Here is a 14933-nt window from a genome sequence, read left to right as displayed (position 1 = left end):
ATCCCGCCACTGTCACCTTCACCAATATCATTACAATCCATGCAAATTTTAAACCAACTTCGTCACTCAATACATGGTCTAAATCAATGTCTTCATTGCGAGCCTATGACGCTACTAGTGAACCAGAGTTCTACTTTTCATCATCATAGTAAACTGGTTTGATCAATTAAAAGATTGTTCATCATCGTCCATAATTGTCTCTCATCAACTCTATAGAACTTTGGATTATATCAACGAGGTCTTTCCTTTTTGTAATGTCACTTTCTAAATCTCTTTGAAGCTTCATGTTGTCGTTAAAAAAGACAGGTTCTTCCAACATCTTATAACCTAGACAATTTGCAAGAAAGTGCAAACTGCGAATGTGCTTTAGTTTCTCTTGTTCACACACGAAGAGGCGGTTTGCAACAAAATTCTATTCACCAACTTCCAAAAGGTTTTTTTTACCCCAAACATGACTTGCCATTCGGCTTCATATATGAAAGACGAACTTTCGTAAATGAGATGTTAATAAAGTATCAAATTGTAACTCCACTCAAAGATTTAGTTCCTATTCGCAGCCATCTTAATTTTTCCTGCAATATCACTTTCATTATTGAACAAGTCTCTCGCATCACGAAATAATGTAAAAGTTCATTTTCAATTTGGTTGCACGCATCATTCAGATATAAAGTCTCAAAAACTTATGTTACGGCTGAACATTCTCAAGCTTCATCTCGGACGTCGTGTTATATTAAAACTTTAGATCTAAATAATGAGCTATAAAAATAAATTAGTTATTCAATTAAAGTGAGTAGTTATAATTTGTATTCAATAAAAAAAAAAGTAAAATCTAGTATATGTTTGATGTAATAGATGGCAAAGTTATTTTTTCCATCTTTAAACTACAATATCCATCATCATCCCTTGCTTGTTTCAAAGACTCATAAACATACATTAAGTGAGAATTTAAGGTGAACTAATTTGACCAACTTTTAAACTTAAAATATTCAGTGAATTGAATTACTTTTTTTTTTTTGAAGGCGAATTGAATTACTTTTGTAAATGATTCTTTCCACACTTTTTTTTAATGGTTGTGAGGTTCTGATATTTTTAATCGCTCACCAAATAGCCACAGATACGGTTTTTTTTTTTTTTTTTTTTTTTTTTTTTTTTTTTTTTTTTAAGAATCCCAACGTATTATATTTTTAGTATGATCAATAAAAGCTATACTTGGGAACTATATTGACTTGAATTTTATATATAACTAATTAGATGAATTTTTCGCATTATTATTTTTTTGTTTTAATAAACGTGGGCGGAACCACGACAAATACATATAAACCCTCACGTAAATGACAGATGAATACCGTGGTTACGTCAAAGTCCGTTGGTCATATAACACATCACGCATGGCACAAGGCGGGACAAACCCCGGCCAATGCACATCCGAACCGACACTAAGCGCATAACGGGCCATCTTGTGAGTCACGACATTACAAGAACGCGAAATAAAAATAGCATCAAAATCCAAAAAGACACTAGAAGCCACCTTGATGTCATTGACGATGGTACCGAGCTCAGTAGGCGAGGTCGTTCTACATTTAATCGCACGCACCACCTCGAGGCAATTGGATTGAATCACAACACGGGCAAACCCAAGACTCACGGCCAAACTCAAACCCCGTAAAATGGCGGTGGCCTCCGCGATGGGGGGGGGGGGGGGGGAGGCGCCTACATGGTTGGCGGAAATCGCCGAGGATATGACAAAACCTTTGTGATCGCGGATGACGCAGCCGGTCCCGAGTCGGAGAGCTTTAACATCCACGGCCGCGTCCATGGAGATAGCTAACACGTCGTGCTTCAGGGGGGGGGGGGGGGGGGGGGGGGGGGGGGCACGAGATGGGGGTCGAATCGCTGCCCTTATGGAAAGAAGAGGTGTTGGCTGTCCTATAAGCCTCAAGGAAATCACCGGACCAAGCCACCAACTCTTCCGGCGACCATTTCCCGTTACCGGCGGACACATTGTTCCTATGATTCCAAATCTCCCAAATCAAGACCACAAAAAATTCAAAAAGACGTACCTCGACGGACTCCACGGCGTGAATGAAAATGCTTGTAATATCTTCCACATGAGCAACTTTTAACACCTCTTCAAAACCGCCAATTTTCCAAATCTTTCTAGACCATTGACAAACCCACAAGGCATGAGAGATCGTCTCCGGTCCGTTGTAGCATAGAAGGCAGCGAGTATCTTCCACAATTTTCCGTCGCTCGAGAACCGTTTTAGCCGGAATCCATCCTTTGCACACACGCCAAGAGAATAGCTTAATTTCCGGAGGAATCGGAAGTTTCCAAAGAGCCTTCCACCACGAAGAAGAGGCGATCGAGTATTCTCCATCTTTCGTGTGGTGCCACCAGATAATATCGGCAGCCCCGGCCCGACTACCCGGAATACTCAAGATAGCTTCCGCATCCTCACAACCAAACATGGCTCGGACCAAGGCTTCATTCCACGAACCGTCGACGCATTTAAGTTCGGCAACTCTCATATCCTCGGGAACGAAAGGCTGGTCCACAAGAGAGAAATTATGAGAATGGGGCAGCCATCTATCACGAAGAACCAACGCCGACTCCCTGTCCCCAATCTTTCAACGGCTACCCGCATTGATGACTTCTTTACCCCACATTAAGCTTCTCCACAAAGAGGATGCGTTCGAGCCACACTTAGCAGCCAAGAGAGTGCCCTCCGGATAGTAGCTTTCCCGGAAAACCTTTTCGACGAGGGTGCCCGGACGATGAATAAGCCGCCAAACCCTTTTAGCAATGAGGGCTTGATTAAAATTTTCCAAATCCCAGAACCCAAGGCCCCCCTCCGCTTTATTCTTGGTAAGCTCCTCCCACTTACACCAATGGATCTTCCTCTCATGACCGTTACTACCCCACCAAAATTTGGCCACCGCCTTGTGTATCTCGGATATGAGGGTCTCGGGAAGGTGGAAGCAACTCGCCATGTAGCTCGGGATGGCTTGAAGAACCGCTTTGATAAGAACCTCTCTTCCGGAGTGAGAAAACCATAAGCCACGCCAAGATTTAATTTTAATACTTTGTCCCGACGCCGCCGAGTAAGTCGCAAGGCAGCCCCCAATCGAATCGCACTCCTCCATGCTAGCCCAGAAGAAGATAAGACTGTCATCGGCAAAGAGGAGGTGAGAGACCCGAAGGTTGTTTCGGCCAAACCCAACCCCGTTAATCGTTCCTCTCCTCTCCTCCTCCCCGAGCAAGGCCGAGAGACCCTCCGAGCAAAAGAGGAATAGAAGGGGAGAGAGAGGGTCCCCTTGTTGAAGCCCTCGTTGAGGAGCAACATGGCCTCTAACCGCCTCATTGATGTTGAAGGAGAACCTTACCGACGTCACACATCTCATAATTTTCTCCACCCATTCCCCTTCGAAGCCCATCTTCAACATCATGGCATCCAAGTAATTCCACTCCATTTGTACGCCTTCGTCATGTCGATTTTGAGAGCCGCACATTTCCCGTTCCCAAACCTCCCCATCTGCATGGAGTGAATTCCTTCAAAACAAATCATGATGTTGTCGAATATCACGACTCCGGAGTGGAGTTCTTTATTTTCGGAAGCCAAATTCGTTCATTTGGAGTATTGGAGCTCGGATCATAGGCCCCTTCTCTTTGCACCTCATGGAACAAGAATGAATCCTCCTAGAAGACCCCGGCGGTTTTTCTTTGAGGAAGCTTGGTATGAGGATGAGGAGTGTATTACGCGGATCCGAGAATGTTAGGGAGGTGATAATTCGAGGGCTGCCCTTCCCAAACTTCTCGAGTCTCTCCGGCGATGCAAGACTAGCCTCGACAATTGGGGTATTGGGAGGAGATGTGCTTTGAAGACGAGAATTGACGGCCAAAAAGCGAGGGTCCGAAGGGCCGGGGAGGAACGTGGTGAGGCTGCCCGGTTGGAGTTGGGGAGAGAGCAACGCCAACTCGACGCTCTTCTTGAGAATGAGGAGAAGTTTTGGTGGCAAAGAAGTAGAATGACGTAGTTGCGTTGTGGTGATAAGAACACTTCCCTTTTCCACCATAAAGCGTCGGCTAGGAGGAAGAAGAATGGCATTATGGGTATTTTCGGCGACAACGGAATTTGGAGGGAATGGGACGAGGGGGTCGAGGAAGTAATTTCGTCTTACTTTGGGGATTTTTTTACTTCCTCGAATCTTAGTCCGGAGTGCATTCGGGCGGCTTTGGAGGGGGTTGCTCCGAGAGTAACAGCCGAGATGAACGCGGACTTGCTTAGACCGTTCGATTCCGATGATGTCCGGCGGGCGGTCTTCTCGATGGGGGCCATCAAAACCCCGGGTGCCGATGGGTTTCCAGCCCTTTTCTACCAACGGAATTGGGATCTTGTGGGGAAGCTTGTCTCCAATTCCTGCTTGGGAATCCTTAATGATGGTCTCCCTATCTCGGCTATCAACGACACGGTGATTACTCTCATTACTAAGGTAGACAAGGCAACGAAGGTTAGTGAATTCCGACCCATTAGTCTTTATAACGTGATTTATAAGATTGTGTCACGATGCCTTGTGATGAGACTTAAGGTACATATGGAGGATCTCATAACGGAAAACCAAGGGGCTTTTGTGGAGGGACGGCACATTATTTATTAAAAAGACTATATTTCATTTTTACGAGTATGATTATCAATTTAAACATCTTTTTTACGACAGTTATCATTGAATACAATATTTTCATGACATTTGTTATAAAAAGAAAATAAAGTCTTTTTAATAGATTGTGAGAAAAAAATATTTAAATTAATTGTATTTTCAAAATAATCCTCCTTTTCTTTTCTTTTTAGCAAGCCAAATGATCAAAACAGTGTCATCGAAGAGACGATTGAATCCTTCAGGAACTACCAAAATGGGTTTGACGTGCCTAATTATAGTAATTAAGTAACAATTTATCATAATATATTCAATTTTCCGTAGTCAGCCACTTATCATATATTTATGGGTCAATTAGATATATAGCTTTATTTCATTTGCAAAGAAAATGACACAATTTTTCTTACATAAATTATTATGAACATTCTCAGCTCGACTCTTCTTGTTTATAGAACCATCAAGCTCGACTCATTTTGTAATCACTCTTGTTAATCAACGATAATGCTTGTTTGCCTCGCATTACTCTATTTATAATTTATTTTATACAAGTTTTTAATTCGAGCTTATCTTATATGACGAAATCTTGAGATTCACATATAATACATTTAAAATGATCATCATATTCAATTATTTGTTCGTGATTGTTGAAATTCAATTTTGGCATACTCTCCAAGAGGAATCCTTGCAAAAGTAGCTTCCTAATATCAATCCCCATCAATCTCCACCCGGGCGCGGACGTAATAGTTTAGGCTTCCTTAACACCTTACCAATTTCCTGGCAATCCCAATAAATTTCCGAGCTCTAAGTTCATTAGAAAACCTAGCTGTGACGCCATTATTGTGGCCAGTACTATATTTATGAGAAATCAATTTTCGAGATAGTCAAGAGGCTCAGCCACCGAGCTAGAAAGAGTTGATTCCCTTTGACACTAATACAAATTCACATTTCTGGTGCGGAAGGGTATTACCTAAATGTCGCACCGGAAACTCATCTAGATGACTAAAAATTTCGCTAATGTTTAGTGGTATTCGGTGCGACAGTGTCGCACATAATATTAAATAGTCGCACCAAAAACCTTTCGGTGCGACTTTGTCGCACCTAATACCTAATCGTCGCACTTAAAAGTTTTAAAATTCAAAGTTGTCAGGGAAATCCCTCCGAAATTTTTTTGGATTTATGATTTCATATTCGGTGCGACATTGTCGCACCGAATATGATTATTGGGTGCGACATTGTCACACCCAATAGTTTTAGGGGTTATAAAATTGAGCCTTTTTCTTCTTCCTCGCCCGATCGAGCCTTCACTCTCTCTACGTCTTTGCCCAGCCCCGCCCCGTCTCTCTCTGCAACTCCGGCGAGCTCGACCCCGGCCCAGCCCCCCACGCCGGCGTCCTCTTCTCTCGCTCTGTCTGTCCTTCTCTCTCAATCTGACTCTCTCTCTCTCGCTCTCTCTCTCTCTCTCTCTCTCTCTCTCTCTCTCTCTCTCTCTCTCTCTCTCTCTCTCCGGCGACTAGCCCACCTCCGGTACGTCCCCCTCCCTCTCTCTGCTCCGACAGCGCTCCGATCAGCGAGGCTGTCCCCCTCGCCCGCATACCGTCCTCTCCTACGCGATGCGGTACGTTTTGGGAGTACGCAGAGACTGGGAAGTAGGGATAGGACCTTCGATCCCAAAGTCATCGCTAGGTGTGGCCCAAGCGCTAGATAGAGGCTCGTCAAGTTCGTCATCTCAGACCGATCCATTGGTTACCGAGATGCGAGCTTAGATGGATGCCCAACAAGCCGAGCTGCAGGAGATGCGGCAACAGATCGCCTTCCTCACCCAGATGCATAACCAGTCTCCCATGACTCCCCAACATCCGTCTGCACCGCAACCAGGGGGCACAGATCAGCAGACGCCAGGTTCTATGCCTGGTTCTATGGATTTCTTGTGAGACCGTCCTTATGGAAGCGGCAGAATGAGCGGCAGCGCGTCAGGCAACGACAGACGAGGACGAGGAAGCAGTTCTCGAAGTTCTACCAACTTATTCGGTAGAGGGAATTCTACTCTCGATAAGTTGTATATGAATAAAATAGAAATTAAGTTTTTCGTTTTTGTTAGACTGTGTTTGTATTTTTAATTAAGAATTCTATTTTCATAATATTATTTCTAATTTAGAATTTTTTTAATTAATTTTTATTTAATTATACATAAATTTTGATTTAGTTTTCGAATTTATAATTTTGTAATTTTTTTTAATTAAAATAACATATTCAGTGCGATTTTGTCGCACCGAATATAATGTTGAGAAGATTATTAGGTGCGACAAAGTCGCACCGGATATGAAATCACCCGCCATATTCAAGATTTTTGGCAGTAAAATAGATTGGACATTAGGTGCGACATGCCGCACCTGAAAGTGTCGCACCTAATATGGATACTTTTAGGTGCGACATGTCGCACCTAATACCTTTAGCGACGGACTTTTAGGTGCGATTTTATCGCACCGAAAGTCGCACCTAATAAACTATTAGGTGCGACTTTTGAGGCATTTGGTGCGACAATCGTCGCACCGAATGCCTTTATTTGTTCTGGTGTGAACGTTCAAGGACCTCTTCTCTCTCTCTCTCTCTCTCTCTCTCTCTCTCTTTCTCTCTCTCTCTCTCTCTCTATATATATATATATATATATATATATATATATATATATATATATCCCCTTTAGACTCAAATTTGAACCTTAATAAACCAGGCTTGATTTCCGTCAAGCACCTAATCACCATAGGCGTTTCCGAGAATATTTTCCCAACGAACTCCCCTTAGAGATCTCTTCACTCAAAGTACACAAAGCCGCGGCCATTAAGGAAATAGTCTGGCTATCTCCTCTTCTAATTATAGTCTGCTCTCCATACCTGTAACAACACAGCCACAGACAGACTAATATCCCACACTCTCACTAACTTCATATATATCTTATTCAAACAGTTTTTTTAAAAAATCTGATATATATATATATATATATATATATCTCATGATGACATATTTTGTAATGCATGTTAATGGGCAAAAGTCTAATTTATAATATCATTTGCTGAATCTTAACTAGTTTATCATAAACGATTGCAACATATTTCACTTTGATTGACATAAATCATATGTATTTAAAGTGGTCTTACATTTTGAATCTAAAATTGAAAATATTTTTGCAAAAAAAAAAAATTAAAAATAAAAAACCCTCAAATTTGTTTGGTTTGATTTTATATTTCAAATCGGATTGCTTTGGATGCCTATATATGGATTTTATATTTATGAATTCTATGTAAATTTTAGTGTACGTATTTATTAATTAAAGTATTTTCTTTGAGCATTTTTATATCTAATTAAAAAAAACCTTACCCAATCAAATAGCTCATCTCATTCTCTCTTCCTTTTTCTTCCTCCGACCAGCTCATTCTCTCTTCCTTTATCTTCCTCCGACCAGTTCTATCTCTCTCTCATTTATTTTCCTCATTTCTCCGATCATCTCTCTCTCCCCTCTATTCTCTTCCTCAATTTCTCCGACCAGCCTCTCTCTCTCTCTCTCTCTCTCTCTCTCTCTCTCTCTTTTCTCTTCCTCATTTTCTCCAACCAGCTCTCTCTCCCTCTCTCTCTGGTAGGCACGTTTGTGCTCTTCCTCTATCTCCCAGGACAACGGCAAATCTCTCTATCTCTCTCGTACATCTGTGCTCTTCCTCTCTCTCCTAGCACAACGACACTATGTAAATTTTAGTGTACGTATTTATTAATTAAAGTATTTTCTTTGAGCATTTTTATATCTAATTAAAAAAAAACCTTACCCAATCAAATAGCTCATCTCATTCTCTCTTCCTTTTTCTTCCTCCGACCAGCTCATTCTCTCTTCCTTTATCTTCCTCCGACCAGTTCTATCTCTCTCTCATTTATTTTCCTCATTTCTCCGATCATCTCTCTCTCCCCTCTATTCTCTTCCTCAATTTCTCCGACCAGCCTCTCTCTCTCTCTTTTCTCTTCCTCATTTTCTCCAACCAGCTCTCTCTCCCTCTCTCTCTCTGGTAGGCACGTTTGTGCTCTTCCTCTATCTCCCAGGACAACGGCAAATCTCTCTATCTCTCTCGTACATCTGTGCTCTTCCTCTCTCTCCTAGCACAACGACAAAGCTCAATAGTACAATGAAACCTTCTATGCTCCAACCAGTTCCAAGCTCTCTCCCACTTCCGCATCATCAAACTCCGACCTCACTCTTCCGAGCACAGCGACAAAGCTTTGTAGCACAGCGAAAACATCAAAGCTCCGTCCAGTTCCAAGCACTCTCCCACTTCCTAACAACAAGCTTTGACCTCACTCTTCCAGTAAGACCATGTTTTACAAAAAATTTTAAGATTTGTTAGTGATCGCCTCCGAAAATCACTAAACAAATCTGGTTTTCGTTGAAGGCTTCGTGAATATGTTGTCACAAATTAGGGTCTATATGACAACAAGGTCAAGAAATCTTCAACGAAAAACCAGATTTGGTTACATGTTTCATGATAACATATGTCTTCCCGATGAAGAATTTGTGACATCAATATATAAAAAAAACCCATATTTTATTTTAATATTTTGTGACATTCACGAAACATGTGTATTTCGTGATAACATGTTGTCAAGAAATACTTTGGCCGCTTCGATATTTTTTTATAAAAAAATTACTCTATTTGTTATAATTTTTTTTTTTTGTATATTTGGACTAAGTGCAGTGATAAGACACGTTCATGCCTTCGTCAAGTATAATGGAAGGTGGGTGAAACTTGAATGTTATGAGACCAAAAGTAGTGAGGAAGTCTTAATACTTGTGTGAAAGACGTATGGGGATTTCTTGGATCTATTGTATGTCACGCTACAGCTCTCACCTTTTACTCATACGCTACATGTTAAGTATGAGATAGAAGGGTCAGTGCCACCAGTTAGTATTGCGTCCGACCTAAGTTTGGGATGTTATTTGCATCTTCTGAAGGAGAAACCGAACATATCAAAATTGAATTTGGTAGTGGAGGTTGAGCAATTGCAGCCAGACCAACCCAGTGGAGACTTTGATATGTTGTCTTCAAAGCCGGGGGTGGTGCTTCTGAGATCCCAAACCAAAACTTTGCACGAGTTGCTTCGACTTAAACTCAACCAGATATTCCATCTCCAAAGTCGGAGGTGGTGCATTTTGTTGGAATTGATCTAGGGTTTAAGAAAACATTTAACACTTCGGGTAAGCGGCGGATGAATTTAAAAATTTTCTTTTTGACAAGTAAAACGATTTTACTAACCTAGACAAAGAGCAAGTACATATAAATAAAAACTATTATGAGCATTAAATAAGTTACTAACCTTTGAGAAGCTTGAACGTTGATGAGCCTTCGGAAAGTTGAAATGTTCGTCTCCCCTCGCAGCAGGTCTCTCTTCTTTCCTCGGGAACTCGAGCAACCACGAAAGTTTCTATCACTAGAATCACTCGAGAAAAAAAGGGATTAGTGAGTGGGCACTTTTAAACATGACGACTCGAGAACAAGTCTCAAAGTCGAAGAGCTAAAACACTAGGTCAAATGTGGGCCTAAGTGCCAAAGCAAAAACGAAAAGAACTTAGAGAGAGAGAGAGAGAGAGAGGATGAGCGGCCACAATGTCTAGAGAGAGGAGCTCTCAATCTCTAACTTATGTGGGATGAGAAATGAGAGGAATGAAGGCTCTATTTATAGGAGAAGGATTACCTTCATAAAGGTAGTTTCCTCTTCTATAGAATATCACATATTCATGAGCAAATATTGGGTTTCCTCTTTTCCCTTTGGACGTCCAAGACATGTCCTTATTGCCTCATGGATTTGTTTCCTCCTTAGTTGGCCGCCCACTTCATTGCTTCTAGAAGCAAATTTGTTTCCTCTTTTTCTTTTGGCAAGTATCTTCATACATTAATGCACAAAATAAACTCTCTTTCACACTATGGCATGCACGAAATTCAGCCTCTCTTTTCCTTGGGTTGGACGAAAATAAGGCTTCTAGAAGGACCTTCTAGATGTTTCTTCATTTGTTCATGACAACAGAAGAAAAGCCCACTAAGAATTTTCAAGTAAATCTATGAAATGAAATTAATCCTCAAGGCCCAATTACACTAATATGGCCGAGTAATATTTATTTCATTTGTCATCATATGACAATGTCAAAAAATTTATTGACATTCATTTCGTCCTATGTCCAAAAAAGACAAAAATACCCTTTTGACAATTTTCGTAAAACTTGTCTCGTTTTTGTTTTGACTTAGCTTCTAGTTTAACTATTCCTACTCGATGTGATTCGTGACAGTGACCTCACGGATCCAAATGAACAAAGCTTGAGCTAAACACTTGGACTCAAAAGTTCACAAACCTTTTCCAAGTTTAGCTTAATGTCAACTGACTCCACTAAAGAGTTGACACTGAAAATCTCTCGGTTCAAATGAATTTATTTTCTACTCAAGAATTCAACCTAATTGTAATGAGTGGATCCACAGAATATTATCAGTGTTTACCCTTCATGAATATCATCAACTAGTCGGGATTCGTAAAATTACCATTTTACCCTTCTAGCTGTTATTTCCTCAACTCTTTTGTAGCTCGTGAATAAGTTAGAAACAATGTATTGACGAGGAGCTAACAAGTCACATTGTTTCATCCAAAAGAGTCAAGACTCAATTTGGACACTGACCAGTTCATTTATTCACATTCCAAGGAACAAAGCATGAGGTGATATACATTGCATTTCAACAATCTTGTACATGAATTCCATATCTATGAGAACTTCACAAAGTTACTCATGACATTCTCACAACTTAGTACTTCACCAATAGGCCCTGTTCGGAATCACATAGTGAGTCCGAATTCTGACTTTCTCAAATGAGAATACGTAAGCTGTGAAATGGCATGTCTCATTTCAGGATTAAGGTAAGCACGATGCAATTCATACGTAGTGACTTTGAGACATAAGAGGTTAAATGGTTTGTTCTTATTTTGTCTCTAGAAGTGCACTGGTTAATTCAGTACCTTCGGAAGATACGTAGAAGAACTATAGAGTCTCCAACTCTCAATGCCCCATAACCAGACATCATAGATTCTCCTAGCAATCATACTGAGGTCAATAGTCCTTTGACTATTAGATTGCGAATATATCGTTTTAAGCAAACTACGAAGAGTTTGTTCATACAAATCTACATTTGTCTCTTCGTAAGTTGTTAAGTTTGTTTATGGACTAAAGACTAGGGTTTTATCACAAAGCTTCAAACAGACAAGGAAGAATGAATGAACGTTTCAACGTTTCATTAATGAATAAGCAATTACAAGCAAGAGTCTTCGTGAGACTATATTACATCAAATGTACACAAATAGACACTACTACTCTTCTTGTGGGCACCATTGACAACAATTAAAGGTCTGTTTGTCCTCTTTCCAATGCATTTAGTTTAAGATCAAAAGGATGTCGAAGCCGCCAGTTATGACGATTTTACTCCGAGGTGCGCGGCTGTTCTGAAAGTCCAGTTCTTTTAGAATTTTTGAATTCCGGATTTCGGACCCCACTCCATCAGTTATAGAACTCTAATGTGAATATTTCCTTGAGCAATTTTTTTTTTCATATGATAATAACATAATGTGAAAGATTAAATTTTTTTTATTTTTGAGAATTTTTTTTCATTTAATTTCTTTAAAAACTATTTTGATCATTGAAAATCGTTTTGAATTTCAATCTTGAATATGTTTTGTCATCCAAATCGTATTTTTTCAAAATGTTTTCAAAACTTATCTATAACACATATGTTCAAAATCTATATGCTCTTGAAAATTTGAGTGGGAGGTCTCCTCGAAGACGAACCGAAAAATAAAGATGTGTAATCTCAAACTTTCAAGTGTTCGAGTGAGTTGAAGTTCACACTTCCCTCATGCACTTTCCCGAATAGAAAATAGGAAAATGTCCGAGTATGTACCTTGTGCCTTTATGCACTAACACTTCTCTTCCTTGAACATGAAGATCTAATATTCCTTTCTAGAAATCCACTCTATCTCTCTAAGTACTAGGAAAACATGTTTCCGAAATGTATTAGAGACGATGTGCCAACTCCAAAAACTAAGTGGGAAGGTTATACTTGTTGTTTACAACCCACGATCCCCAACACTAATGAAAAGTGAAAATGTCGCCAGACTAAGAGTCACCTTCGTGGCTCTCTCTTAAATGAGAGTACTCAACGGCAGTTTGCTCTGATCATTGCTCAATGAGCTACGTCTGAGAGTGAGACAATAAGACAAGGCCTCTCCTCGGTGGATTGTTTTCCAAAGTCAATCTTTTGGACTAAGCGGTTGGTTACACTTAGACTCTATCCCTAGTAATCCTCCCTCGAGGCCCTGCGAAAGGATGTGAGTGATCAAACTTTTTTATAAGGTGTCTAGTCAAATATGATGTATTGACATCTTGGCTATGCATTAATGATGAGTTATTTACTTGTGAAAGGATACTCGTTGCGGCCTTCCCTCGAAGGATTAAAGTGTCATTTTGTTATGCTTTAGATTTTTCTTGTCTTGTTCATCCTAAAAACATAAACAAACTTAAATCCTAAACCAAAAGGCTAATCATAAACTTGTTTCAACTTTTCAGCATAATGTCTCTCAACCCTCTCTCCACCATCATTTCCTCGAACAAACTCGAAGGGTAAAATTACGTCGACTGGAAACGTAACCTCGACATAGTCCTTACCATGGACAATCACAAATGGGTACTCACCACCCTCTGTCCTCAAACGAATGATGATTCGACACAAGAGAAAAAAGACGCCTTGGCAGCCTGGCTCCGATCCGATGAGATTACGAGGTGCTATATCTTAGCATCAATGAACAATGTGTTGCAACAACAACATCGTGACATCGAGACTACCGCCGACATGCTCTACAATCTCCATGAGATGTTTGGAGGGCAAGGGCGTCAAGCAAGGCAACAAGCGGTCCGACAGTTTATGAACTGTCGCATGAAGGCTGGGACTCCCGTTAGATACCATATGATGATGATCATTAGTTATCTAAACGAAATGGAGATCCTTGGAAATAGATACCATATGATGATGGGGAGACCAAAATAGATATGATTTTGGAAACTCTCCCCGAGTCTTTTGATACCTTTAAGCTGAACTACTCCATGAACAAGCTAGAGTACACTGTAACCGAGCTTATGAAGGAGCTTCACACCGCTGAGGCACTCACTAAGAAAAAGAGGACTCAAGGAGAGGTACATGCTACTACCTCCACCTCTGGATCTAAGAAGAGACCTCGTAAAGCCGAGAAGAAGAACCAACCCAATAAGGTTCAAAAGAAGAAGAAGACGCCAAAGGTTCCTAAGGTGGACAAGTCTAACGACAAGTGCCACCACTGCAATGAACCTGGTCACTGGCGTAGGAACTGTCCTGCCTACCTCAAGACTAAGGAAAAAGGTATTGTACTTATAACCGAAGCATGCTTAGTAGCTGATAATGTATCAACGTGGATTCTTGACTCCGCGGCTACTAACCATATTTGCTGCTCCTTGACTGGTTTCAGGAAAAGCAAAAGCTTAGAGGAAGGCGACTTCTGCTTCAAGTGGGGTGATGGGAGCATAGTGTCTGCCAAGGTTGTGGGATCCTTGACGCTGTCTTTAGAAGACTGCACTTTAAATTTGAATAATGTTTAATATGTTCTTTCCTTTGGGAAAAACCTAATATCTGTTGCTCGACTTTTTGAGCAAGATTATTGTTTAAAGTTTATAAAGAATGGAATTCGTATTTCTTTTTCAAATTCTTTTGTCACTGATGCATGTATGAAGAATGCTCTTTTCTACATTTATCCCACGCAACCTTCTCTTTTAGACACTGAAATAGATATCGATCTAGTTAGGGAGCCAAAGATGATCAAACTTTCTGATTCCTCTTATCTAATAAAATCAACATATCTCTGGCACTTAAGACTTGGTCATATTAGTCTAGACAGAATTATGAGACTTGTTAGGGACGGTCCACTCCAAGCCTTTGCAATAGGTTCACTACCTACTTGTGAATCTTGTATGGAAGAAAAAATGACTTAGCGACCTTTCTCAGCTAAGGGTCAAAGAGCCACTGAGTTACTAGAACTTGTACATTCTGAAGTATGTGGTCTGCTCAGTACAATGGCATGTGGAGGATACGAATACTTTGTTACCTTCACCGATGATTACTCAAGATGCGGTTTTGTCTATTTGCTCAAACATAAATCCGAGACCTTTAACGTATTTAAGGTATTTCG

Source organism: Urtica dioica, chromosome 12 (genome assembly GCF_054948205.1).
Source record: "Urtica dioica subsp. dioica isolate 48M chromosome 12, U.dioica_male_clone48M_v1_H2, whole genome shotgun sequence".
Classification (NCBI taxonomy): Eukaryota; Viridiplantae; Streptophyta; class Magnoliopsida; order Rosales; family Urticaceae; genus Urtica; species Urtica dioica.
Note: the sequence above shows the minus strand (reverse complement) of the source record.